A 25,457-nucleotide genomic window follows, 5' to 3' on the forward strand; every position below is an offset into this window, starting at 1 on the left:
GATCCATCTTGGCAAAATGTTGCTCACCCATCTTAGGGAAGGAGGGTCCTAGGACTGGTCAGGTGTGAAAAAAGAAACAAGATAATTGGCCAAAGGTAAACAAAGACTCAGAAGGACTGTCCTATATAAGTGATTCAAATCACCACTTTACTGGGCTCCTCCTTAGAGAGGATGCCTAGCTTCTGACTTAAATAAACTTAAATAAACAAACTGCGTCTCTGTGTGCTCTCCCACTTATTATGCTGTGTCTTTGGTAATAAACTTTGTACCTGTTTTTAAAATTTTTGCCTCCTTGAAACATTCTTCCTTTCAAATGGGGGTAAAAGCCAGGGGAATTTTGCTTCTAGCTTCTAGCCCCTGGTGGTCTAGTGGCTAGGATTCCTGGTTTTCATCCAGGCTACCCAGGTTCAATTCCTGGGCAGGAGACTAAGATCTCTCCTCAAGACTGCTCACAGCTGCCTTTCTGAGATCAGAAGCAGCCAGTAAGAGATTGTTTCAAAGCCAGTTACTACAGTGGGCAACTGAAGCTTAATCCCACAGATAGGCTCTGGAAAACTGTGCAGAATACACACCTCAGAATAATCTCAGCCAAGAGTCAGGGAGATTATGTATTTATCCACTCAGTGCTGCCCAGTGGGTGTTAATTTCCAGGCACTCTGGACTGAAATGAACTTCAGCAGAGTGAATTCCTGTAGCCCAAGGGCAAACCACTGGTGAAGCTGCAAGTGCTGGCCAGCTGAAATCTGCCTGGTAAACACAAAAAATGTAACACCTTGTGAGGGCATAGGCAGAACACCATACAGTGATCATTGCATGTGATTTATACTACACTGCAATTATCTATACTCGCACACAATGATGTGGGTAGATTTCAAAATCATTTGAATTAAAGTTAAGAAAAATAATGAATATTAAAATAAAAACAGACACATAAAATAAAATACTGTATGTTTTCTAACTACACATATATCAAACATATCTTAACGAAGAAAAAAGCTGTCTTATACAGGTTGATGATGACATCATGTCATAAACTGAGGGGTATAATCAACATATTTCTGAAGTCCTGAAAAAACAAAATTCTCTGTAAAAGGGAGGGGATATGGGGATATATGCATACATATAACTGATTCACTTTGTTATATAGCAGAAACTAATACAACATTGTAAAGCAATTATACTCCAATAAAGGTGTTAAAAAAAATACTAGTGACAAAATGGGAAAATACCAAAAATGTAACATAGATTTTATATATTTGATCTATTGAAAAAGCGATGAATATTAAAACTGGAAGGACTCAATAGAAAATTGAGTCAAAGACGTGAATAAATAATTTGTAGCAGATGAAATTATGCATAGACTTACCAAAGATAGACAGCATGAAAATTGTGCAGCTCCTTAGCAATTAAATGCTGCAATGAGATTCTCTTCCTTTGATTCCTCAAACTAGCAAATAATTTATTTTACTTTAACATCTTTATTGGAGTATAATTGCTTTACAATGTTGGGTTAGTTTCTGCTGTATAACAAAGTGAATCAGCTATATGTATACATATATCCCCATATCTCCTCCCTCTTGCGTCTCCCTCCCACCCTCCTTATCCCACCCCTCTAGGTGGTCACAAAGCACAGAGCTGATCTCCCTGTGCTATGCGGCTGCTTCCCACTAGCTAGCTATTTTACATTTGGTAATGTATATATGTCAATGCAACTCTCTCACTTTGTCCCAGCTTACCCTTCCCCCTCCCTGTGTCCTCAAGTCCATTCTCTACATCTTTGTCTTTATTGCTGTCCTGCCCCTAGGTTCTTCAGAACCATTTTTCTTTTTAGATTCCATATATATGCATTAGCATACGATATTTATTGTTCCCTTTCTGACTTACTTCACTCTGTATGACAGACTCTAGGTCCATCCACCTCACTACAAATAACTCAATTTTGTTTCTTTTTATGGCTGAGTAATATTCCATTTTATATATGTGCCACATCTTCTTTATTCATTCATCTGTCGATGGACACTTAGGTTGCTTCCATGTCCTGGCTATTGTAAATAGCACTGCAATGAACATTGTGGTACATGACCCTTTTTGAACTGCGGTCTTCTCAGGGTACATGCCCAGTAGTGGGATTGCTGGGTTGTATTGGAGTATGGTTGCTTTACGCTGTTGTGTTAGCCTCCACTGCACAGCAAAATGAATCAGCCATACACATAAAGACATCCCCTCCCTTTTGGACTTCCCTCCCATTTAGGTTACCACAGTGCACTAGGTGAGCTCCCTGTGCTATATAGCATGTTCCCATCAGTTGTCCATTTTATACATAGTATCCATAATGTATATGTGTCAATCCCAGTCTCCCAATTCCTCCCACTGCACCCCTTTCTCCCTTCTTTTCCATACATTTGTTCTCTTCCTCTGTGTCTCTATTTCTGCTTTGCAACTAAGATCATCTATACCATTTTTCTAGATTCCATATATATGCATTATTATACAATATTTGCTTTTCTCTTTCTGACTTACTTCAATCTGTATGTCACTTTCTACGTCCATCCACATCTCTACAGATGACCCAATTTCATTCCTTTTTGTGGCTGAGTAAAATTCTATTGTATATATGTACCACATCTTCTTTGTCCATTCCTCTGTCGATGGACTTTTAGGTTGCTTCCATGTCCTGGCTATTGTAAATAGTGCTGCTATGGACATTGGGGTGCATGTGGGTTTTTTTTGACTTATGGTTTTCTCTGGGTACATGCCCAGGAGTGGGATTGCTGGGTCATATGGTAGTTCTACTTTTAGTTTTTTAAGGAACCTCCATACTGTTCTCCATAGTGGCTGTATCAATTTACATTCCCACCAACAGTGCAAGAGGGTTCCCTTTTCTCCACACGCTCTCCAGCATTTGTTGTTTGTAGATTTTCTGATGATGCCCATTCTAACTGGTGTGGGGTGATACCTCATTGTAGTTTTGATTTGCATTTCTCTAATAATTAGTGATGTTGAGCAGCTTTTCATGTGCTTCTGGGCCATCTGTATGTCTTCTTTGGAGAGATGTCTATTTAGGTCTTGTGCCCATTTTTTGATTGGGTTGGTTGATTTTTTGATATTGAGCTGTACGTGCTGCTTGTATATTTTGGAAATTAATCCTTTGTCAGTTGCTTCATTTGTAAGTATTTTTTTCCATTCTGAGGGTTCTCTTTTCACCTTGTTTATGGTCTCCTTTACTATGCAAAAGCTTTTAAAGTTTCATTAGGTCCCATTTGTTTATTTTCATTTTTATTTGCACACAAAGTCCAGTGCTGCAAAGGCTAGACTGGTCTCAGATGTTGAAACACTCATTGTTTATTCCACAAACACAGGGTTTACCCAGCCGACCTTGGGGATTTAATTCACAGCTTGTGCTGCTGCATAGAAAGATTTATGTCTCTCTTCCTCAGTTGCACGACCCTTTGCACTCAGTTTTGGTTTTAACCCCACCTCTGCATGTGTGCCACCCTCAGGCATCTGATCCTTGCCCAGGTGAGTGGGAGCGAAAGAAGTGGCTGCTTGGAGCATACTTGGGTACTCCCAGTACCTGCAGTGGCAGCAGCTGGCATGTGGGAGCATTGTTGGCTCTGTCCCCCATGGGTCTCTCAACAATGGCACCTCGCTTTCCAGGCAGACCCCACTTCCTCTAGGGGCATTCCAGGCCATGTGTCCCCTCACTCCCATCCCTTCTATTGTATCCATGCAGCCAACTGCGTCTCTCTTCCAAGATCTGTTCTTCCAACCCCATTCTTTAGCCCTCTGACCCTGCCAGCTTTGGCAGACTCTCGTCCCAGGCAGGGGTGCCCAGGGCTGATTCCCAGGGAGGTTTTGGGGTGGGTGGCGCTCAAGGCCCTGGAGCCAACGCAGGAGGAGGCGACCCCGGCCCAAGAGGCAGGTAGGCCCACTCAGGTGAGAGCCACTCCCAATGCCCGCAGAGGCAGAAGAAGCTGGGGGGTGGGGAAGGGGTTTATAAGGCAGCTCCGCCCCTTGCATGATGTTCGACTATGACGTCTTGCTTTGGTGCCTCAGGCTTTTTCCACAGACTTTCCCGGTTGTGGTGCCCATTGCTTCTGCCCCTTCAGGCTGTCTTTTCATAGCCAAGAGCTGTCCTCTCCCTGTGTCTGCACCCAGCTCCTCTTCGCAATGGGGGACTCACTATTCAGGGCAGAATGCACAGAGCTGTGGTGTAGGTCATGCACGCAGTTCTTACTTTGTCCTGCCTTCCACAGACCATCGGCTGCATTCTCCTGTGATCCCCCGAAGTTCCTTGTCTTTCCCCTCCATGAGGGAGTCTTTCTTAACGAGGGGACCTCTCATCACCTTCAGCTTCCCGCCACATTTTTTGGTCTCTTTTTTTCTTCTTTTCTTCTTCTTCCATTCTTTTAGGTGTATACCACTACTGTTCAGCAGGAGCTCTGTGGGAATTATTCCTTTTTTTTTTTTTTTTTGTGATACACGGGCCTCTCACTGCAGCGGCCTCTCCCGTTGCGGAGCACAGGCTCCGGATGCACAGGCTCAGCAGCCATGGCTCACGGGCCCAGCCGCTCCGCGGCATGTGGGATCTTCCTGGACCGGGGCACGAACCCGTGTCCCCTGAATCAGCAGGCGGACTCTCAACCACTGCGCCACCATGGAAGCCCCGAATTATTCCATTTGTAAACGTGTTTTGGATGAACTTGTGAGGAGCAACAAATTCCGCATCCTCCTATTCCACCATCTTGACTCCTCCTCTGAAAATATTTTAAAAGTCAATACTCATTTTTTCCAAGAATATGACCATGCTTTGATAAAAATCATAGCAATTTTTTTTATTTGTCTCCAAGACAAAACAAACAAAAGCAAAAATAAACAAATGGGACCTAATTAAACTTAAAAGCTTTTGCACAGCAAAGGGAACCATTAACAAAATGAAAAGGCAACTTAATAAATGGGGGAAAATATTTGCAAATGACATGACCAATAAGGAGTTAATATTCAAAATATTATATCAATTCATACAACCCAATATCAAAAAAACAAACAACCCAATGAAAACATGGGCAGAAGACCTGAATAAACATTTTTCCAAAGAAGACATACGGATGGCCAGCAGGCACATGAAAAGATGCTCAACATCACTAATTATTAGAGAAATGCAAACCAAAACCACAATATTACCTAACACCTGTCAGAATGGCTACAATCAAAAAGAATATAAACAACAAATGTTGGCAAAGATGTGGAGAAAAGAGAAGCATGGTATACTTTGGTAGGAATGTAAATTAATGCAGCCAAGATGAAAAACAATACGGAGTCTTCCTCAGAAAACTAAAAATAGAACTACTATGATCCAGTATTTCCACTCCTGGGTACACAGTCAAAGAAAAAAAATCATTAATTCAAAAATATACATGCACCCCAACTAAATGTTCATAGCAGCACTATTTACAACAGCCATGATAGGGAAGCAACCCAAGTGTCCAAGACCAGATGAATGAATTAAGAAGATGTGATTTTATATATACAGTGGAATACCACTCAGTCATAAAATAGAATGAAATTCTGCCATTTGCAACAATGTGGATTGGCCTAGAGAGGATTATACTTAATGAAATAAGTCAGAGAAATACCAATACACTAGGTTATCACTTTTATGTGGAATCTAAAATATAACACAAATGACTGTAAGTAACAAAACAGAAACAGAGTCATAAATATAGAGAACAAACTAGTGGTTAACAGCAGAGAGAGAGGGGAGGAGAGGGGCAATATAGGGGTGTGGGATTAAGAGATAAAAACTACTATCTATAAAATTGATAAGCCAAAAGAATGTATTGCACAGCACAAGGAAATATAGCCATTATTTTGTGAAAACTTTAAATGGAGTATAAATTCAATAAAAATAGTGGATCACTATACTGTACATCTGAAACTAATATAATATTTAAAATCAACTGTACTTCAATAAAAAAATAATAGTAGAAAAAATGCTCACTGTTTCCAATAATATGACCACAGAGATCATTCCATACATGCTGGTAAGAATATGATTTGATACAACCTTTCTAGTAAAGAGTTAGGCAATATTTATCAAGAATCTTAAAAATGCACTGATCATTTAACTCTGTAATTTTAATTCTAGGAATTTAATGCAAGGATAAAAATCAAAGTAAAGGAAAACAATTTTGTAAAATGTTATTCATCACTATTATTTTTAATAGCAAAAAGGAACATAAGAAATTAATTGCACATCAAACCATAAGGAGATGGTTTAAAACATGTTTTGCATATAGATGTTGCCAGTTCTGCAGAATCCATGATGTAAGAGCAGAGTTGGTCAGAGAGCTGATCTTACCCCACCTCGGTGTGCTCTCTTCTGTGGAAATATTGGGTTGGCCGAAAGGTTCATTCAGTTTTTTCCATAAGATGGCTCTAGTAGCACTTAGTTGTCTCTAACTTCATTTGAAACAATTTTGTTAGATTGTATGTGACCGCTGTTATATCAGCAGGCATTTTAAAAAAGACATCAAAATTGATGAATTTTGTGTAAACCTTTTAATATTGAAGATGGAAGAAAAAAAGCAACATTTTTGGCATATTATGCTTTATTATTTCAAGAAGGTAAAAACGCAACCAAAATGCAAAAAAAGATTTGTGCAGTGTATGGAGAAGGTGCCGTGACTGACCTAACTTGTCAAAAGTGGTTTGCGAAGTTTCATGCTGGAGATTTCTCGCTGGACGATGCTCCACTTTCAGGTAGATCAGTTGAAGTTGATAGCGATCAAATAGAGATATTAACTGAGAACAATCAATGTTATACCACGTGGAAGATAGTCAACATACTCAAAATACCCAAATCAAGTGTTGAAAATCATTGGCACCATCTTGGTTATGTGAATCGCTTTGATGTTTGGGTTCCACATAAGTTACATGGAAAAAAACCTTTTTGACCGTATTTCCGCATGCAGTTCTCTACTTAAGCGTAATGTAAAGGTTCCGTTTTTAAAACAAATTGTGACGGGCGATGAAAAGTGGATACTGTACCACAATGTGGAACAGAAGAAATCATGGGGCAACTGAAATGAGCCACCACCAACCACACCAAAGGCCGTTCTTCATCCAAAGAAGGTGATGTTGTGTATATGGTGGGACTGGAAGGGAGTCCTCTATTATGAGCTCCTGGAAACCAAATGATTAATTCCAGCAACTACTGCTCCCAATTAGACCAACTGAAAGCAGCACTCGATGAAAAGCACCCAGAATTCATCAACAGAAAACGCATAATCTTCCTCAGGCTAACGCAAGAGCGCATGTTTCTTTGATGACCAGGTAAAAACTGTTACAGCTTGGCTGGGAAGTTCTGATTCATCCACCATATTCACCATATATTGCACCTTCGGATTTCCATTATCGCGGTCATCACACAATTCTCTTAATGGAAAAAAATTTCAATTCCCTGGAAGACTGTAAAAGGCACTGGAATAGTTCTTTGCTCAAAATGATAAAAAGTTTTGGAAAGAAGGAATTATGAAGTTTCCTGAAAACATGGCAGAAGGTAGTGGAACAAAAGGGTGAATACATTGTTCAATAAAGATCTTGGTGAAAATGAAAAATGTGTCTTTTACTTAAAAACCAAAGGCAGTTTTTGGCCAACCCAGTAATTTTGGCAATGGTTCACTGAACAGCTGTTTATTGATTTTCTACTAAATACCAGGTTCTACCTTGGTTGTGGTGATAAAGAAATGATCAAGAAGGATATGGAAACTTACATTCCTTTGTGAGAGGAGAAAGGTGCATAACAACTGAATAAAAATGTAAACATCATCATTTCATATAATGACTGGTCCCATGAGGAAAATAACAGGTGATATGATAAAGGGAGAGCATGAGGGTGGGTGAAGGACACTGGTTAGACTCAACGAGCCCCCCCCACAACGAGGTATCTTTGAGAACCTGATGCCAAAAATTGATTGTTCTTCACTCTACATTTTTCAAAGCAGTTGTGGTCAAATTAATATTTATGCATCCATCATAAAACAATTTTCCCACTGTACCTGCAGAACATTCGATTTCATATTTACATGCAGTGTAAATACTGAAAATAAAGTCTTCTTTAGAAAGCCATTTGGGAGCAACTGTTCCGTTTTCTAAATAATCCACTGAGTTTGGGGTCTGAATAAATGAGTAAAATCCTTAATTCTGTCCATTATTAGTCTGACCCTTTGCAAATGTTAAAACTCTCTGTCCCCTTGGGTTTCTTTTTTTATGAAATGTGGATATAATATGTATTTGTGGTAAGCAGAATAGTGCCCTTCTAAAGATGTACATGCCCTAATCTTAGGAATCTGAGAAAGTATTATGTTACATGGCAAAGGGGAATTAAGGGTACAGATGGAATTAAGGTTGCTAATAACAGACCTTAAGATGGGGAGATCATCCAGATATGCACAATGTCCACAAGGGTCCCTATGCGTGGAAAAGGGAGGTGGAAGAGAGAAGGAGATGCAACAGTGGAAGCAAGGTTGGAGTTATGCAGTGTGAAGACTCAACCTGCTGTTGGTGGCTTTGAATATGGCAGCATGCGTGACCCAGGGAACTATGGCAACCTCTAGAACCTGAAAAAGGTAAGGAGACATAGTCCTCCTTAGAGCTTCCAGAAAGGCGCCAGCCTTTCCAACAGCTTGATTTTAGCCCATTGAAACCTTCCTCAGACTTCTGACCTTCTGAAATGTAATATAATATATTTATGTTATTTTGAGCCATTATATTTATGGTAATTTGTTAAAGCAGACATAGAAAACGAATACCCTCTCTGACCACATGATTTTTGTGAGGGCAAATTAGATAAGTTATTGGAATGTATTGGAAATTACTTATAAATGTATTCCAATAAATGTATTGGAAATGTTTAATGTTAAATATGTAATAATTATCCTAGATCAACAATAAGTTGGAAATGTGTATCATATAGAGCTCAAGGATAGTGGAGGAATGAAATGTGCCCATACTTTCCATCTATCTATGGAATTTCCTAAGCTGGGCTCCATGAATCTTTCAATCTGAAATATTGCTGTAGTCAACACTGTACATAAACCCACTCCTGACTTCAATAGACATCCTGTCCTAAGAAAGCAGTCCTTTCTCCTAATGGGAATTTGGTTTAAGCATAAGAACTGAGGATAAATCAATGATAAGATTTTACTAGATAGTTTAGTAATAGAGTAAGAAAATGATTTATTTCATTAGCCTCTGGATATAGTTCCAGTCTGGATATGGTAAGAGGTACTTCTTCAGCCATGTGGCTATAGATGAAGCCAACACTGTTGCTGGCATAGTAGAGAGATTGGAAGAACCTGAGAACTCAGTTTATTGCTAAGCAAAAGAATCAACCAACCCTGATGTCAACAAACTTCCAGTAATGTCATCTGGCAAATGTCTTTACTGTTAGAGCCAGGTGCTGCTAAAAGCATCCTTACTGATATTACCCCCAAGGCCGGCTGGCTTTTGTGTCTGTTCACAAAGCTACTTTCCACAGATTTCTTTTGACTGTAAATCTGATATCCATCAACCATAGCTGGCATCACACTTGGCCAATGTTTACTGGGGTTACTATGCTTGTAAGTAGGAGGCAAGTGTGGCCTATGATTTCAAGACACTGAATGAGATGGTCCTTAATGTCTGCTGGCAGGCTTAATTTTGTTTATTGGATGCTCTCACTGGTGGATCGGAGAGTTTTAAAGTGCCATATCAACTAAGAAGCTTTTTCGAGACAAATTAAAGTATGCATATGGACACAACAATAAAATATTCATTGTAGTTGCAAAAAGCATTCTAGAGGGATGGAAAATATGCCCTCCTTTTTTATAGAGAAGATGGATTTGCAATCCTATGCATTTTTAGATCCAGTTATATCACTATGCCTTTTATGTCCAAAGCAAATTCAGTACTGCTCTTCCCTGTTTAGATACACACTTTATAACCAACAACCATACAAATGCTAGCCACTTGGGACAGCTAAGTGAAATCATGTCCCCCCCAAAAAAGGGGGGAGAAAAAAAACCACCTAGCAAGAAAGAAAATGTATGATGAGAAAAAAGAAATCTGGATTTCACACAAAAATACAATTCCTTTCGAAAGTAATCTGGTACATCATTTGACCTTAAAGATACAAATCCAATGGCAGCAAAACAGGGTCGAGGTAAAAGTTTGGAGTTCTGTCCCTGTTTAGCTATAAGGCTTTGGACAGTGTTTTCACCGTCTCTGGGTCTTGATTCCTTTATGTAAAAGAGATCTAATATGCCCTTCTTGTGTCTGATATACTGCAAGTCCTCTTAGTCTGCGTCTCTCTGCGGTCAAACCCCAAACAGGATAACTTCTACTGGGGGAGAGTACTGCATTCGCGTGCATGTGCACTGCTCTGCTCCAACCCAGGCTACTATACCACCAGGATGTGCGGCTGGCAGAGCTGTGATCAGGGTTGTGGTTGGCACGAACATTGATCTGGGCAGAGAGCTCTGACTTGGATACTTACATTTGGATTTTTCATATTTTGTGTCTGTGATTCACCATATTCCACTGGATACACTTAGTCTCTAGAACAGGTCGAATTTGATGCACTAAGTAAGAAACATTATTTTCAAATATGTTTCTCCTTCATACTTGGAGCTATAAGGCCAGCCAGCACTCAGAGAGATTGGTTAGATTTTCTTTTACAAAGTTAAACGTTTATAAAGTTTCTTCCAAGATACGGCTTCCTCACATTACATATTATCTTTAAAAGGAGATTCAGTAATTGTGGAAATAAATATTATTAAGTTATTAATATTTTTAAGCCTTAAAAAAGGAGATCCTGTCATTTGCAACAATATGGATACACCTTAAAGATAATATGCTAAGTCAAATAAACCAGCACAGAAAGAAGAAAAAACTGCACAACCTCATGTACATGTAAAACCAAAAAAAGTTGAGTACATAGAAGGAGAGAGTAGAATCGTGGTTACCGGGGTAGGGGGTGGGAGAAAAGGGAGATGTTAGTGAAAGGGTACAAAGTTGCAGTGCTGTAGGGTGAGTAAAATGTACAGCATGATGACTATAGTTAATACTACTTTACTGAATACTGGATACTTGCTAAGAAAATAGATTTCAGGTTCACTCATCATACAAAAAATGCTAACTATGTAAGAAGATGTGTTAATTGGCTTGACTGTAGTAATCATTCAACTATGCCTATGTATATCAAATCATCATGTTTTATACCTTAAATATATATACTTTTTTATTTAAAAGATAAATGCTTACATGGAAAAAATAAAAAGAGTCAGGACTATGGGACACGCAGGCCTAATCAAGCTTCACACCGCTTCCTGTGTGTCACTTCAAGGTTAGATCCTAACGTGTGCCCTGAAGCTACCCTGATATAAACAGAAGAGAAGAAGGACTGCATCACAGCCCTGTGACTGTGTCCCAAGTTCTGCTTCCTCAGCTGCCTTCAGATGGTTTTATACATTTAAGTTATGGCTGATTACTTTCCAAGAATGCAAGATGACTGTTTCCGGTTATCTTCCTTGAGCTCAGAGTGCCCGAGAATAAATACCGCTCCACCATTTATTAGAGGAGCAACTTCAGGGAAATAACTTCACATCTCAGTTTTCCTATCTGTAAAAATATAATAATAATAGTAGGTGATTTCCAGAATTCTTATGAGGATAAAGATAGCCCACATAGAGTGCTAGGCTTATGGCCTGGCGCATGTAATTACCCCTCAATAAATATTAATTATTTTTCGGGGGGGACGTGCCAGTATGTGGGGTCTTAGTTCCCTGAGAAAGAATTGAACCCACTCCCACTACATTGGAAGTGCAGAGTCTTAACCCCTGGAATGCCAGGAAGTCCCTAAAGGATCTCTTATGATCATTAGATCTTTTATTATGATCTATTTAGGTGGAATGCGCATGATAACTTTTCAGTATGAGAAAAAAACCTTCTCATGGGTGTGCTTGAGAGACAAAATATGTGACATAGCCATGAGGGAAAGAACCGGAATCATGGAATGTCAGCTGCCTAAAGCCTTAGTTTATTAATTAGGGAGTGCTTTAAGTAGGAGAGACTAAAATAGACTTTCATACCAGATTTTGTATAATTTTAGCGTGAAAATATGTAAAGTCAACACATCCAATTTGAAGTCTGCTGTCTAAAGTGCTTTATAAATAATCTGTTTCAAAAAGACAATACTATGCACAAAAATTATAGCCTTCAGGAGACTCTTACTGACTTAGACAGCCTGGACTTATACCTCAAAAGGGAGGATGCCATAGTTTATTATAATTTGCTTCTTCTAACTTTCTCTGTCTTTATCTTCATCAGCCTTACATACGGGTTCTTAAGGCTAACAGCTATATAGATCTTGGCTGACCTACACTGCCACAGTCCGTTTCTAATACTGTTCTGTAAGCTCTATTCCACTTGTGAAATCAGCAGTACTTGATACCTCACATCAGTGACATGTCTATATTAAATTTCTGTTGAGTGCCATAAAGCTCTTATGAGTCCTGGCACCTGACCCCTATGCTAGAGGCTGGGTACCCAGGAAGAGTGGTGTGGTCCCTGCTCTGCAGAACTCACTCACATCTAATGAGAAAGAAGCATCAAACAAACAGCATCAGTGTCGCAGAGGAAGTGCTGAAGAGAATGAAGGGTACATAGGCTGAGAGGGAACAATGAACTCTTGCTGGGAAGTGGAAGAGGAAGTTGTAAGAATGCCACAAAGGCACACATCTCTCCAGAGCCAAGGACACACCAAGGCCCACAAAAAAAGAAACCTTTTAACAGACCACATGGGAAAGGAAGGTGATATTTTCACCAGATACTGGTCTCGCTGTTTGCTTTCCTTTCCACAACTCTGAGTTAGTCAGAGGGGTTAGCTCCCAAAGGATTCTGCTCCAGGAACATTAGGGAGACCTCTCCCAGTCAAAACAGTTCCTGACTCAGTTCAGATTCAGGTCATGAATTCTTTGGAGTGAAATCTCATAGACTATTTCCTTTGAGAGTTTTTGAACTAAATCTCTTACTATGCAAATGTCTTTATGCAAGGGCATTTGCTACCCCTGCTAAAGCGTGTGTGTGGTAATTCTGGAGTCACTGTCGGATTCTCCACTGGGTGGTTTAGGGACTTCAGGTGAGTTGTTTAACCTGTCTCGGTCTCAGTCTGTAAGACGCATCTGTAAAATGCAGAAAAGACTGGGTGTCACTTGGGGTTGGGAGAGGATTAATGCGGTTGCTACCCTTAAAGCAGAGTGCCTGCCTTCAGTAACTTCTCAGCGGTTGTTTTAACCTTCATTCACAAGATTTCGTGTCATTGAATTTATTCTTTGATGAGAGGGAATCAGAGAAGGAAGAATAAGCTTCTTCCACAATGTTGCCTAAGGCCAGCCTGGGAAGAACTTTTTTTCCCACGAAAGACGACAGGAATGGAGACAACAATCGCGATAGTCATTTTAAAACTCTTAGTGCTCTATTATATATTTAATAAATATGGGAAATTTTTTTCATATGATAATTCATCATGAATCTGGAGACAAGTGGCTCAGAGCATCTCTAGCAAATGAGCACTAATACATAATAAATTCTTTAAGTCACCAGATAAGGATGTTTATATCACAATTCCTGCATTTCCAGATTTGTTTATCTTGGTGTTATCTCAGCAAATGTATACCACTGGTTGACCACTTCGCGTCAAAATGACCTCACTGGTTTTCTAAGCATTTTGCGGACCAGAGAACTCACAGAGAAGGGTCTTCCCTCCATCTCTGAAGCTCCAGCCCTATGTGCATATTATTAAAATCAGGCTGATTTAAACAAACCTAGCAGAAATTGTCTTTCAAGGTCAATACTTTCCTTTGCAATTCTACACTTATTCCATTTCTTAAAGTAGTTTTGAAGTCTCTATTTAGGAAGTATTTTTGTATCTGTTTTCTAGCCACATTTATAACAATTTTACATTTATACCTTGGCTAAAATTAAACTTTATTACTCACTTATGTGTTTTCATTTAACCGTTCATTTATTCTATTACTTAACAAGTCTTGATACAGCCTTTTACATGTCAGGCCCAAATTTAGCACTGGAATTAGAGAAATTAAGATCTAGATATATTCTTATAGAGTATTGGGCTACTAAGAGTACCGAAAGGGTCTGTTTCTAAAATAAATCCCACTCAAAAGCAATGTGCCACTACTGAGAATATTCAGACAAATTTGTCTCTGAAACTGAATCTGATTTCATAAATCCAAAATCCAGGGAGCAGTCCTAGTTAGGAATATCCAAACATTATACCTTCTCGGGGTGACAATTTTGAAGTTAGGAAGTAAAGTCTAGAACTTTTGCACAAAACAACTACTATTTCTTTATAGCTGTACTTCACCTCTACACGTGCATTATACATGCATAACTTTAAAGCCCAAGGATCTTACACAACCTCTGTGTAAGAGATATAGAGCAAATAATCACATTTTCTCCATTTATTTGGTAGCAAAAGTTAATGGACTTACCCCAAAGGATTAAAAACGTCAAGGGTGAAACCAAAGGTAGACCCTAAATATCCACCTGCAAAATATGTCTGTATCTTGCGGCAGAGTCCTATGTACCTGTGCACAAAATTATACTTGAATTCATCAAGGATTCAGAGACCGCAATTAGCAGTTATTCTTATTATAAAGATATCAGACTATCTGGATAAATCAACCAGATCTTCATGAATTTCTTATATGATGTCACAGATATGTAATCTATCAGCTTCATTTTTTCAAAAAATGGAAACTTAGACTAATGTTTATTGAACATTAATGTTGCTTAAGATATGTAGTTGAGGACCAACAATGGTAGGTTAGAGTCATTGCTAGTCTTTGGGGAAGAATTCAAATTATCCATTCCAAATAAGAATGTTTACTTAGAATGTCCACTGAATGAGGAGCGTCTTGTGTTTGAATGCTCTTGTGAATCCCGGGGCCTAGAGGAAGAGGAGGTGGGTCTAGTTAAAATACAGATTCTTATTCTGTGCGTGATCCGTTGACTCTGAGCCCTTCACCCACTCTTCAGGATTCTGTGTCTACCAGATTGGTCTATGCTTGGCTCTGCCAACAGGGCACAGAACGTAGACTGCAAGGATGAAGCAAGTTTCTTTTCCTGTGTCCTTTAGGTTTCCTGCCTGCTTCATGCTATGTGAATGCCATTTTAACGATACCATTTCACACCAGCAGCAGCAGCTCAATCCAGTTTGGATTATTGAACGTTCATTGGACCAGCCTCACTGCCTCCCCACACCACTCTACTGGAGAAAAGCTGCACTGGGCCATTCAAGTTCCCCACTCAGGAATCTGATTTTCAGATTCAAGAAGCCCCTTCTCTGAGCTGAGATGCTACCTCCAGTTGCCCAGTTGCACTCTCCTTGGGGTCCCAGCTCAGTGGAGCTTCTCCTAATGACATTCAGGTCATTAGCATCAGCTGACAAGCACAGCCTCTTCACTGGTCTGGATTTCAGCTCCATGGAACTTCTCCATGTCCCAATATTTAACAATTCCTACCAGCCATTGGAGTAAGAAATGCTTCTTACAACTATTCCATCATAATACCTTTGTGTTTCCTTTTGCCTTTTTTACTTATCTATGTAACACCTTTAATTCTAGTTAATTTTTAGTATTAAGTTCTGTTAAAATGACGGGTATGTCTTTTGTCTACTTATGTGACCTTGACTGATATAGTAGGTCTGGAATGGGCCCTGCTATTCTACATGTCTAATAGGCTCTCAGGTGATACTAATATTTCTGGTCCATATGTCACACTTTGGTGAATCAATATGGCTGAGAGACATGAGAATTATTAGTACATGGTATTTACATAGAAGCCAAATGGTAACTGTGAACACTGAACCTTTATAAGTGCAAAGATTAACACCATTTGTAAATACCAATGAGTGCCTTAGATGAAGTCCAGACAAGCTGGGATGACAACAATATGGGCATAGGGAAAAGCATCTTCTTATCTTGAGAGAAGAGGAATCCAGACCAACTCAGAACAGAAGTCACTCTCTGACATGACTCTTATTTCATATGAAGTACAGGTGTGTACAGGTGGGGATATATCTGTGAGTTAGCCAGTGTTTCAAGAAAGGGACTTAATTTGAAAACTGGGAAAAAGAAACCACTGACTGCTTAAGTCTTGAGCTGCTAAACCTGACATGATGATGATTTGAAGCACCATCAGCATTTATATTTCTATGCTAGTAATGTGCTTGGTAGAGTCTTTCAGAACCAAATCCATAGAGACCAGAATAATTGAATAAGATTCCAAAATACATGCAATATAACATATTGAGAAATAACTGCTCAGTTGACAGAGATAGGACTTTATACGTGTTTGAAATCCAGTTCCAAGGGATCATTAGAACCCAGAAGTACATAGTATTTGCTTCTGATTCAACCTGCTAAACTGAAAATAATGTAGGCATGAGCCAGCAATAGTTTGTACTAGCTATAAGAACCATAAGTTAATAAGAGGCATGGGTATGAATGATTCCATGGCAAACGCACTCATAACCCACCCAGTAGGTTTACTGCTTGCACCTTGCTGCACCAGGCCAGCAGGATTGCCAAATCATTTCAAAACACCCAAGAACAGTCACAGAGATATAAAGAAACCCCCAAAGGAATTGGTTTAGTTTCCCCAAAGAACTGAACAGGATTATCACCCCAGTGAGGTGGTTACAGAACTTGGGGAACTTGGGGATGATGCTGCCTTTACACAGTTACATATTTATATCCTTAATATATATTAAAAGAACTAGTATAATATATTTGTGCCTCTTATCATCTTTCCTTCGATCAGTTACACTTGTGACAACTACATTGTACTATATTCAAGAATGTAGGTATTCTTAGCATTTAGGCATTCATTCCGTAGAAACCTGCAAGATATAATGTCAAGAAAGGCAATTGAAATGTTTGTCTAGAGAACCAGATAGGCCATTTTGGAGTTTGTCTACCTTAGGAGGGATCAGAACACAACACACCTTGTCAGTCTGTGAGGATATCGTCCATTCTGCTTCCCAAGCCATGGGGCCTGGTACCTGGAAAATAGTAAACTTTCAATATTTAAGCTTTGAAAAGTAGTTGTGAATCATCCTAATTCAGGAATCATCCTAATTCAAGGAATAAGTGTTCTGTATGATAACTATACGTTGGTGAGACCCCAGGGAATTCGTTCTGTTGTACGAAATTTCCACTGTAATCTGTTAGTGGTGGTGACCAGGTTGGAAGAATACAACAATGGGAAAAGATTCTCTCTCATAGGAAAGATGGCAAAGAAACTGGAAATGAATAGCCATGTAATGGTAGAGGAAGAAGGCATTGTACATCGGACCTTTTGAAGGAATTGCACTTGAAACCCAGACAGTTGTCCAGTTTCCCAGAATGTTTTGAAATATGGGATTGCTTATTTCATAAAATGGGCCATTTCATTGCTGATCATTTCTAATTCTTAGAAATATTTTCCATATGGAAGTCAAAATATGTCTCTGGGTAACCTTTGGTACTAGTTCTGCTTGTTAGAGTAACTCAGAACCAGCAATTCTTTTATGTGGCAACCATCAATATGTGAAGACAGCTAGTTCTCTGAAACTTTCTCTCTTCTCACTGACTCACTGCTGGATCCCTCTACCAAAGAACATGGTGTCTGAAAATTTCTCTCTCTTGGGAATCGTATTTTACCTTGTCAGTCTGTTTTCTAAAGTCTAGTGCCAGCCCCAGACTGACTAGAACACTCTACCTCTTAGACATATTAACTGAACATGAGATTGATATATTTCCCCCAAGACAAATTTCTATAATGCTAAAACCCCCTTGTGTCCATCATTCAAAAATGTGTATTTTGAAAGTAAGGATGGAGGAATATTTTGGTTTATGGTTTTTATACAAGTCTGGAAACCTTTAGGTGAACTGGATTTATTTGGTAGAAATTTGGAGTTTATAGGCAGCTCAGATTCTTAATTTACAGATAACATTTTACATGCAATCCAGGTCTTAGCGTAATTATTCAAAATAGAGAAATGGGAGAACTGGATTGAATCCAGACTCCTCTGAAATTTCAAGAATAAGAATTTTAATAAAAAGCTTTGGGATAAGAATTGCTAAGAAGATTTTCACTAGTTAGTCTTAGGGGTGGAAGATGACATTGATCTTTTTGAATCATAAGTCCCCATGAAAGACAATCATAAGGAAGTAGCATAAAAATGCCCCAAGATATTGACCACAAAGTTAAAATTTGTCTAAAGATTTTATTAAGGTTAGAATAACAAAAAGAATAAAGCCTTTCTTGAATGATCAAAAGTAATAGTGAAAGCGACCTATAAGACTTTGCTTATTCACTGCATACTGCAAACATCCCATGATTGCTTTTGATATTGAGCTGCATGAGCTGTTTGTATATTTTGGAGATTAACCCTTTGTCAGTTGCTTCGTTTGCAAATATTTTCTCCCATTCTAAGGGTAGTCTTTTCGTCTTGTTTAAGGTTTCCTTTGCAGTGCAAAAGCTTTTAAATTTCATTAGGTCCCATTTGTTTATTTTTGTTTTTATTTCCATTTCTCTAAGAGATGGGTCAAAAAGGATCTTGCTGTGATTTATGTCATAGAGTGTTCTGCCTATGTTTTCCTCTAAGAGCTTTATAGTGTCTGGCCTTACATTTAGGTCTTTAATCCATTTTGAGTTTATTTTTGTATATGGTGTTAGGGAGTGTTCTAATTTCATTCTTTTACATATAGCTGTCCAGTTTTTCCAGCACCACTTATTGCAGAGGCTGTCTTTTCTCCACTGTATATTCTTGCCTCCTTTATCAAAGATAAGGTGACCATATGTGCATGAGCTTATCTCTGGGCCTTCTATCCTTTTCCATAGATCTATATTTCTGGTTTTGTGCCAGTACCATAATGTCTTGATTACGTAGTATAGTCAGAAGTCAGGGAGCCTGATTCCTCCAGGTCCGTTTTTCTCTCTCAAGATTGCTTTGGCTATTTGGGGTCTTTTTGCTTCCTTACAAATTGTAAAATTTCTTGTTCTAGTTCTGTGAAAAATGCCATTGGTAGTTTCATAGGGATTGCACTGAATCTTTAAATTTGGTAAAGTAGCAGGATACAAAATTAATGCACAGAAATCTCTTGCATTCCTATACACTAATGATGAAAAGTCTGAAAGAGAGATGAAGGAAACACTCTCATTTACCATTGCAACAAAAAGAGTAAAATACCTAGGAATAATCCTACCTAAGGAGACAAAAGACCTATATGGAGAAAACTATAAGACACTGATGAAAGAAATTAAAGATGATACCAACAGATGGAGAGATATACCATGTTCTTGGACTGGAAGAATCAACATTGTGAAAATGACTCTACTACTCAAAGCAATCTGGTATTAGGCTTTTATTTATTAACACTCAGGTCCTTCTTTGACCTATATGAGTGGGAGACCCATAGAAAGTCCTTACACCTGCCAATCAATGAATTTCCCCAAGGTCATTTTCATGAGTTATATCAGTGGTTGCTATCATGTCTTAGGTATAACAGTTTGATTTTGAATGTATTTGAATTTAGAAGTCATGACTCTTTCCTTTGTGTAGTGAGGAGACTCAATGAATCTGTGAAACCAGTGAATATGTATTGCTTCCTTTATATTTGTTCTTTTGTCTCTGGGTATCTTTCTCATTACAGAGGTTTGGAATGTCTTAGTGCATTATAATAATCTCATTTGTACTGCTGTCACATCTTCAAGAGCTTAGATAAGGAGTTAGGATTCAGGTACAAACTGAGTTATAACAGAAAAGAATAATATTAGTGGTTACAACCTGGCAACTAGAAATGAATCATTTTTCAAACTCATATAAAGCATTAATGTTGCAAACAGCTTTACAAGGATTTTTAGCATAAACTGATGATAAACCTGAAGGGACTAATGCCATATACCAGTCTAAACAAAAATAATCCTTCCTGTTCTCAAGGCTTTTATAGGAAAATTGGAAATATAGCTGTTATATTCTGACATTTCTGCACTGAACATAAAACCCAAACCAAGGTCATGGAGGCTTAAAAATCCTTTGGGGTACTAGAAAACAGATTTTTCCTTTAGGCCAACTCCTAAAATAGAGGCCTCAAACTGGTGGTCCCCTGCTCAAACTTAGCTCACATGGCTGTGTTTTTTTGTATGACTTGCAGTGAGATTCAAAAAAATCTTAATTACTTGCAAACAGTAAAACATTACAGTATTTCACTTATAAATATGAGGATTCTTTTCAAAAAGAAGATCTCAAAACACAGAATATTCATTCCACATGCATCTATCTCCTGGAGCAGAGTAGGAATTAAGTACTTTAGAGTTGGCTTTATCTTACTTGCCTTTCCCTACTGGGTAGGATAAGAGGGGAAATAGTAGAGTCAGTTATAGACTGCAATGATTATGACTATAACAGGAAGATTTTGGTCCAAAATTTAGTGAGAACAATTTTGGAACATACAACTTTTTCACACACTTGATTTAAGGCTGTAGATAACTTATGTGTCTGATCTAGAGCAATATACTTCCAGTATGATTCATCTTGCTGCAAACGTTGCTCATTTAACTTCATCTCTGCAGTTCTACCTGGGAGAATAGAGTGAGCCAGATGAGAGCATCTCCTACAGAAGGAGAAAGAAGAAGCCCAGAGACTTTGTGAAGCCAGAAGATCACTCCGAGTGTGGTTGAAGGCTGTGGCCATTGCACAAGGATATTGAACTATTGTGAAGTGGGAGCTGAGATTGGAAAGGAGAAGGCAACAGGGTAGGAGTAATATGAGATGATGTAGCAGGTGTATTGCAGCAAATTCAACAAAGGAATTATGTGAATCGAGCTGTTCAAGAATTTGGCTGCAAAAGAAAAAGATGCATTGGTGGCAATTTAAGAGATGCTTGGGTTGGGTTCCAGATGCCTGTCTGTATGCTAAGGGACTCTGCCAGCTGAACAGCTGCACTAACAGACTGAAACAAGACCAGTCTCTTAGGTCAGCAGGAGGAAAGGCAATAGGATAGGACATAAGCCATCTATCTCTCAATGTTCACAGTTGCACTTTCAATCCAATAAATCAATACAAAAAAGTCAACGTATTTGAAGCCAGTTATAACATTTCTGAAATGGTAAAAATCAATCCTAGTTTGTTTGTTTGTTTGTTTCATAAGTGAATAAAAGCACATCTTTATTTTATTTGGGGGAGCCATTTTACTTCTGAGATTTACAAACATGACGATTACATTATGGACGTTTTTTACATTTAGGAAAAATATTTTGCCTATTTGGTTGAATTATGGTAAAGGAGAAAATCAAAATGAACTCTGAAAATAACAATTGTTATAACTGATAATATCAGTTATATAAATATTTGTATATTATGAATAAGGCACACAGCACACATTGTGTTGTTTCTTCCTTGCAACACATCTACATGGTAAATGTACTATCTCTGTTTCTTGCCCAACTAAAACTAAGTTGGCTAAGGCCTCTAGTAAAATTATTGGCAGAAGTGGTTGAAGTATGCACCTTTGTTTCATTTCTGGTTTCAGACCTATTTTTTAACACTTCATTATTAAGCATGATGTTTGCCATAGGTCTTTGTAAGTACCTTTAACCTTTAGGTTAATGACGTTCACTGATGCATGCAGAGCCGTTTTTAAAGAATGCAGCAGCAGGGTGGCAACAGGGGCAGCAGAGGGGTACCATGGGGTCTTTTTTCTGTTCTTTGTGTTTACCTCAGATGTGCCCTGCCGAGGTTTGGGCTGTATGAAAGCGGCTGATCAGCCAATAGCTCTCAACCGGGGGAGCTTAGAAAACAGAAAATCAAAATACGTAGACACTGGTAACATACCAAGCCCAATATTTTCAGCCAATGTGATTTATTTTTCTTTGAAACTCATCAGTTAAATGACCTTTTAAACTTTACACTAAAGGGGATGTTAAAAAGAGAAAGGGGTGCTGAATTTACTTGGTCGCAATCGATGAATACATTATCCATGTTGAATGTGGGATTCATGTCCTCCAGATTGGCTCACTTCTTCAAGGATGAGGAGGCTCTCATTCACCTTGTTCTATGAGAACTCTTGCAAGCATGACATTTGCATACTCACATCACAATGTGCTTCGTGTATATAATCTTCATGTACCGAATGCAGGTGAACTTCTTAGTGAATCCCTGGGTTGTATCAACCTAAGGTAAATGATCAACAGTTTTTAATTTTTACTTATTTATTTTTCCAAAACTAATTTGGGAAAGATAATGATAGTGATACAAGCCCAAAAGCTGAGAGAAAAAACCCAATGAATATGGCCAGGAAAATACGATGATATTGATCATAATAAATCTATTGTTCTCTGCTTAATATTCAGTCAAAAAAGTAGGCACAGTCCTCTTTCAAACATTTTTTTGGGAAGATATTGTTTTCTTTAGGGAAGCTAAAGAGCATTTATTACTGAGAAGCTTTCTTTTGCTTTCAGTCTCTAAAAGGAGCTGTGTAGGAAATATGCGTTTAAAAGTCATAACAAAGGACAGAATTACCAAAACAGACTGGCTAGCTGTGAAATTTAATTGTACTTTTCAGGTATTTTAAAATAAATTCTTTTTTTTTTTTTTTTCGCGGCACATGGGCCTCTCACTGCTGTGGCCTCTCCCGCTGCGGAGCACAAGCTCTGGACGCGCAGGCTCAGAGGCCACGGCTCGCGGGCCCAGCCGTTCCGCGGCATGTGGGATCTTCCCCGACCGGGGCACGAACCCGCGTCCCCTGCATCGGCAGGCGGACTCTCAACCACTGCGCCACCAGGGAAGCCCTAAAACAAATTCTTAATCAAGTTACTTTGATTCACAAAAGTCTTCATGTCTATCTATTTCTCCCACATTGTCTGGGGGAAAATAACAGAGAAAACCTTACTAATTTTCTCTCCATTGATGTAAACAAAAGTGCATTTAATGGTTTTGAGAAATATGCCTACCTAAGTAATTAATCCATAGATCACATTTTGTTTAAAATTAACCCAAAATTTAAATCACTGGATAAAATTTCCCTTAGTATTGCATGAGTCACCACTGTCCAAAGGTAATGGCTCAGATATATATTCAGGAATATCTATTTGAGGAGAGAGTTTGTATAATGCAAAATATTTATCATCTTACTTGATTCTTGTGTAACAGTAAAGGGATATATTTTCTAAAAGCTTAAATAATTATTAAAGAGAGATTCTTATAGCATCTCTGCAAGGCACATGACATCTTTGTCTTAGCAGTAAGGAAACAGAAGTGAAATACAAAGATAGATCAAAGACTTTGTAAGAGACTGAAAAGTAATAATTTTCCCAGCCTCCACTCAGAACTGTGTCACTGAAAAAATATATACAGAATATGAACACATTTGGTAATAACGCTGAATCAAGAATTCTTGTTCTCCTTTTGAAGCTGATGAATTAACTTTCTCAATCTCAGGACGACATTTGTTTTCTCTGGAAAATTCTACATTGACTGCATTTCCCCATTTAACTCATGTCAGAATCTAACTTGATGGGTATACGAGGAAAGGTATCAAACAGTGACTTGTTGAAATCCAAGGAAGCCTTATGTCAATGTGGAGAGTTAAGAAAGCTAAAGGTTAGTCCAGCTATGAAAAAGGCATGAAATAAACATTTTTATGAAAAAACTTATTTTTCCTCTTTTAAGGAAAAAGAGTTGAGTCAAAAATGTTATCCGTTAGTGTTTTTGAAATTAACAATTAATTTAAAATTTACTTCATGAATTTTATTGTGAACAGGACTGACTTTGTCTATCAAAATACAACAAAATATTTTTGTCAGCAAATTGACACTTTAGAAAGTGGCAAGTCTAAATTGACTTTGCTTTTTTTAGTGCATCTTCCTACCTCCGATTTTATATAGAACCTTGATTCTCTTCCCATACTCAATTTCTTCTCCCATTAACTTTACGCAATCCTCATCATTTTTATTTCATTCACCTGAACAACTCTCAGATCCACACCTATGTGGAGCATATGAAGAGAACACAAAACCTATGAGCAGTAAACCCAAGGCTGGATCAGCTAAATTTGTCCTGAGACAGGCAACCAGGGCATTTCCAGTTGAAGACAAGAAACAACAACATGATGGGGAAAGGATGAGTAAGTAAAGAGATAGAGATCTTCAGCTCATGCATGAGTATAATTACATTTCCCATATAATATCACAAAAGTCTATAAATCACTTCCCCTTAGGAAAATGAAACAAATTTCACACACTTATGGACATCCGTCATCTTATTTGTCTAATGATTATATTACTATTATAACAATAGAGAACATTTATTGAGTTCTTGCTGTGTGCCACATACCAGATGGGAACAACTATACAAATCATAAGTGCAACAGAATTAGACCTGAAAACTTGGGTCGCAGAAACAGAAAGCCTGTTTTAAGGACTGGGACTGGGACCAAGCCTAGGCAGGAAAGCTGTCTGTAATTAACAAAAGATACCCAAGAGAGGACAGGTGGTCTGTCAAGATGATGCAGGCTTTTATGAGTTTTGTTACAGACACTGATGCTCGGTAAAAAGATTGTCAATACTAGCACATGATTAAAAGTAAAGAGAAGGGTGAGGAGAGAATAAGAATCAACAATGATAAGAACTCTATATGCATTTCCTTAAATGCTAACTTTAAAAATTTCAGGAAATAATATTATGTTCCTCATTTTATAGATGAGAGCCTGAAGCTAACTACGTAAAGGCCAGAACTGGAATTCAAACTTCGCTGGGCTTCACTCCAGTCCTATGCTTGGCTTTTAGAATGATCTGCCTCTGGACGCCACCCAGAGCAGAGATGCTGCTTCAGCCAGTCCTGGATAATGTCCCCAGTCCAGTCCTAGTGCAGATGGATTCTGATAAATATCCAAACCTACACTGTAGTTACATATGTCATATTGGAATGCCAGAAGATCATTTTTCTAGTTGCTAGACGGCTTTGGGTCACTGGGTATGATTTACCCAAAAGGTTATACAACTGCAGGGAGAAAATTCTGGAACCAGGATTTCTGAATTGATACAAAGTTGAATAAAAGCAGTTCATGCTAAGAGTCATCAAAGTGCAACCTCCTTAAGTGGAGATCACATTACTTAAGAATCAAGGTAGAGAGAAGTCTACCATGAATACTATCATTCCAGGTTGCTGAGGCTACAAACCTTGGCATTATCCTTGCCCATTCTTTTTCTCTAACACCCTTTATTCAATCTCTGAGGAAATCCTTTTGGCTTTATCTTCAAAATATATCCATTCAGTAGGTTGCCTTTTCATTTTATTGATGGTTTCCCTCGCTGTACAAAATGTTTTTCGTTTGATTAGATCCCATTTGTTT

Source organism: Monodon monoceros, unplaced genomic scaffold (genome assembly GCF_005190385.1).
Source record: "Monodon monoceros isolate NGI ecotype Baffin Bay Population unplaced genomic scaffold, NGI_Narwhal_1 Super_Scaffold_15, whole genome shotgun sequence".
Lineage (NCBI taxonomy): Eukaryota > Metazoa > Chordata > Mammalia > Artiodactyla > Monodontidae > Monodon > Monodon monoceros.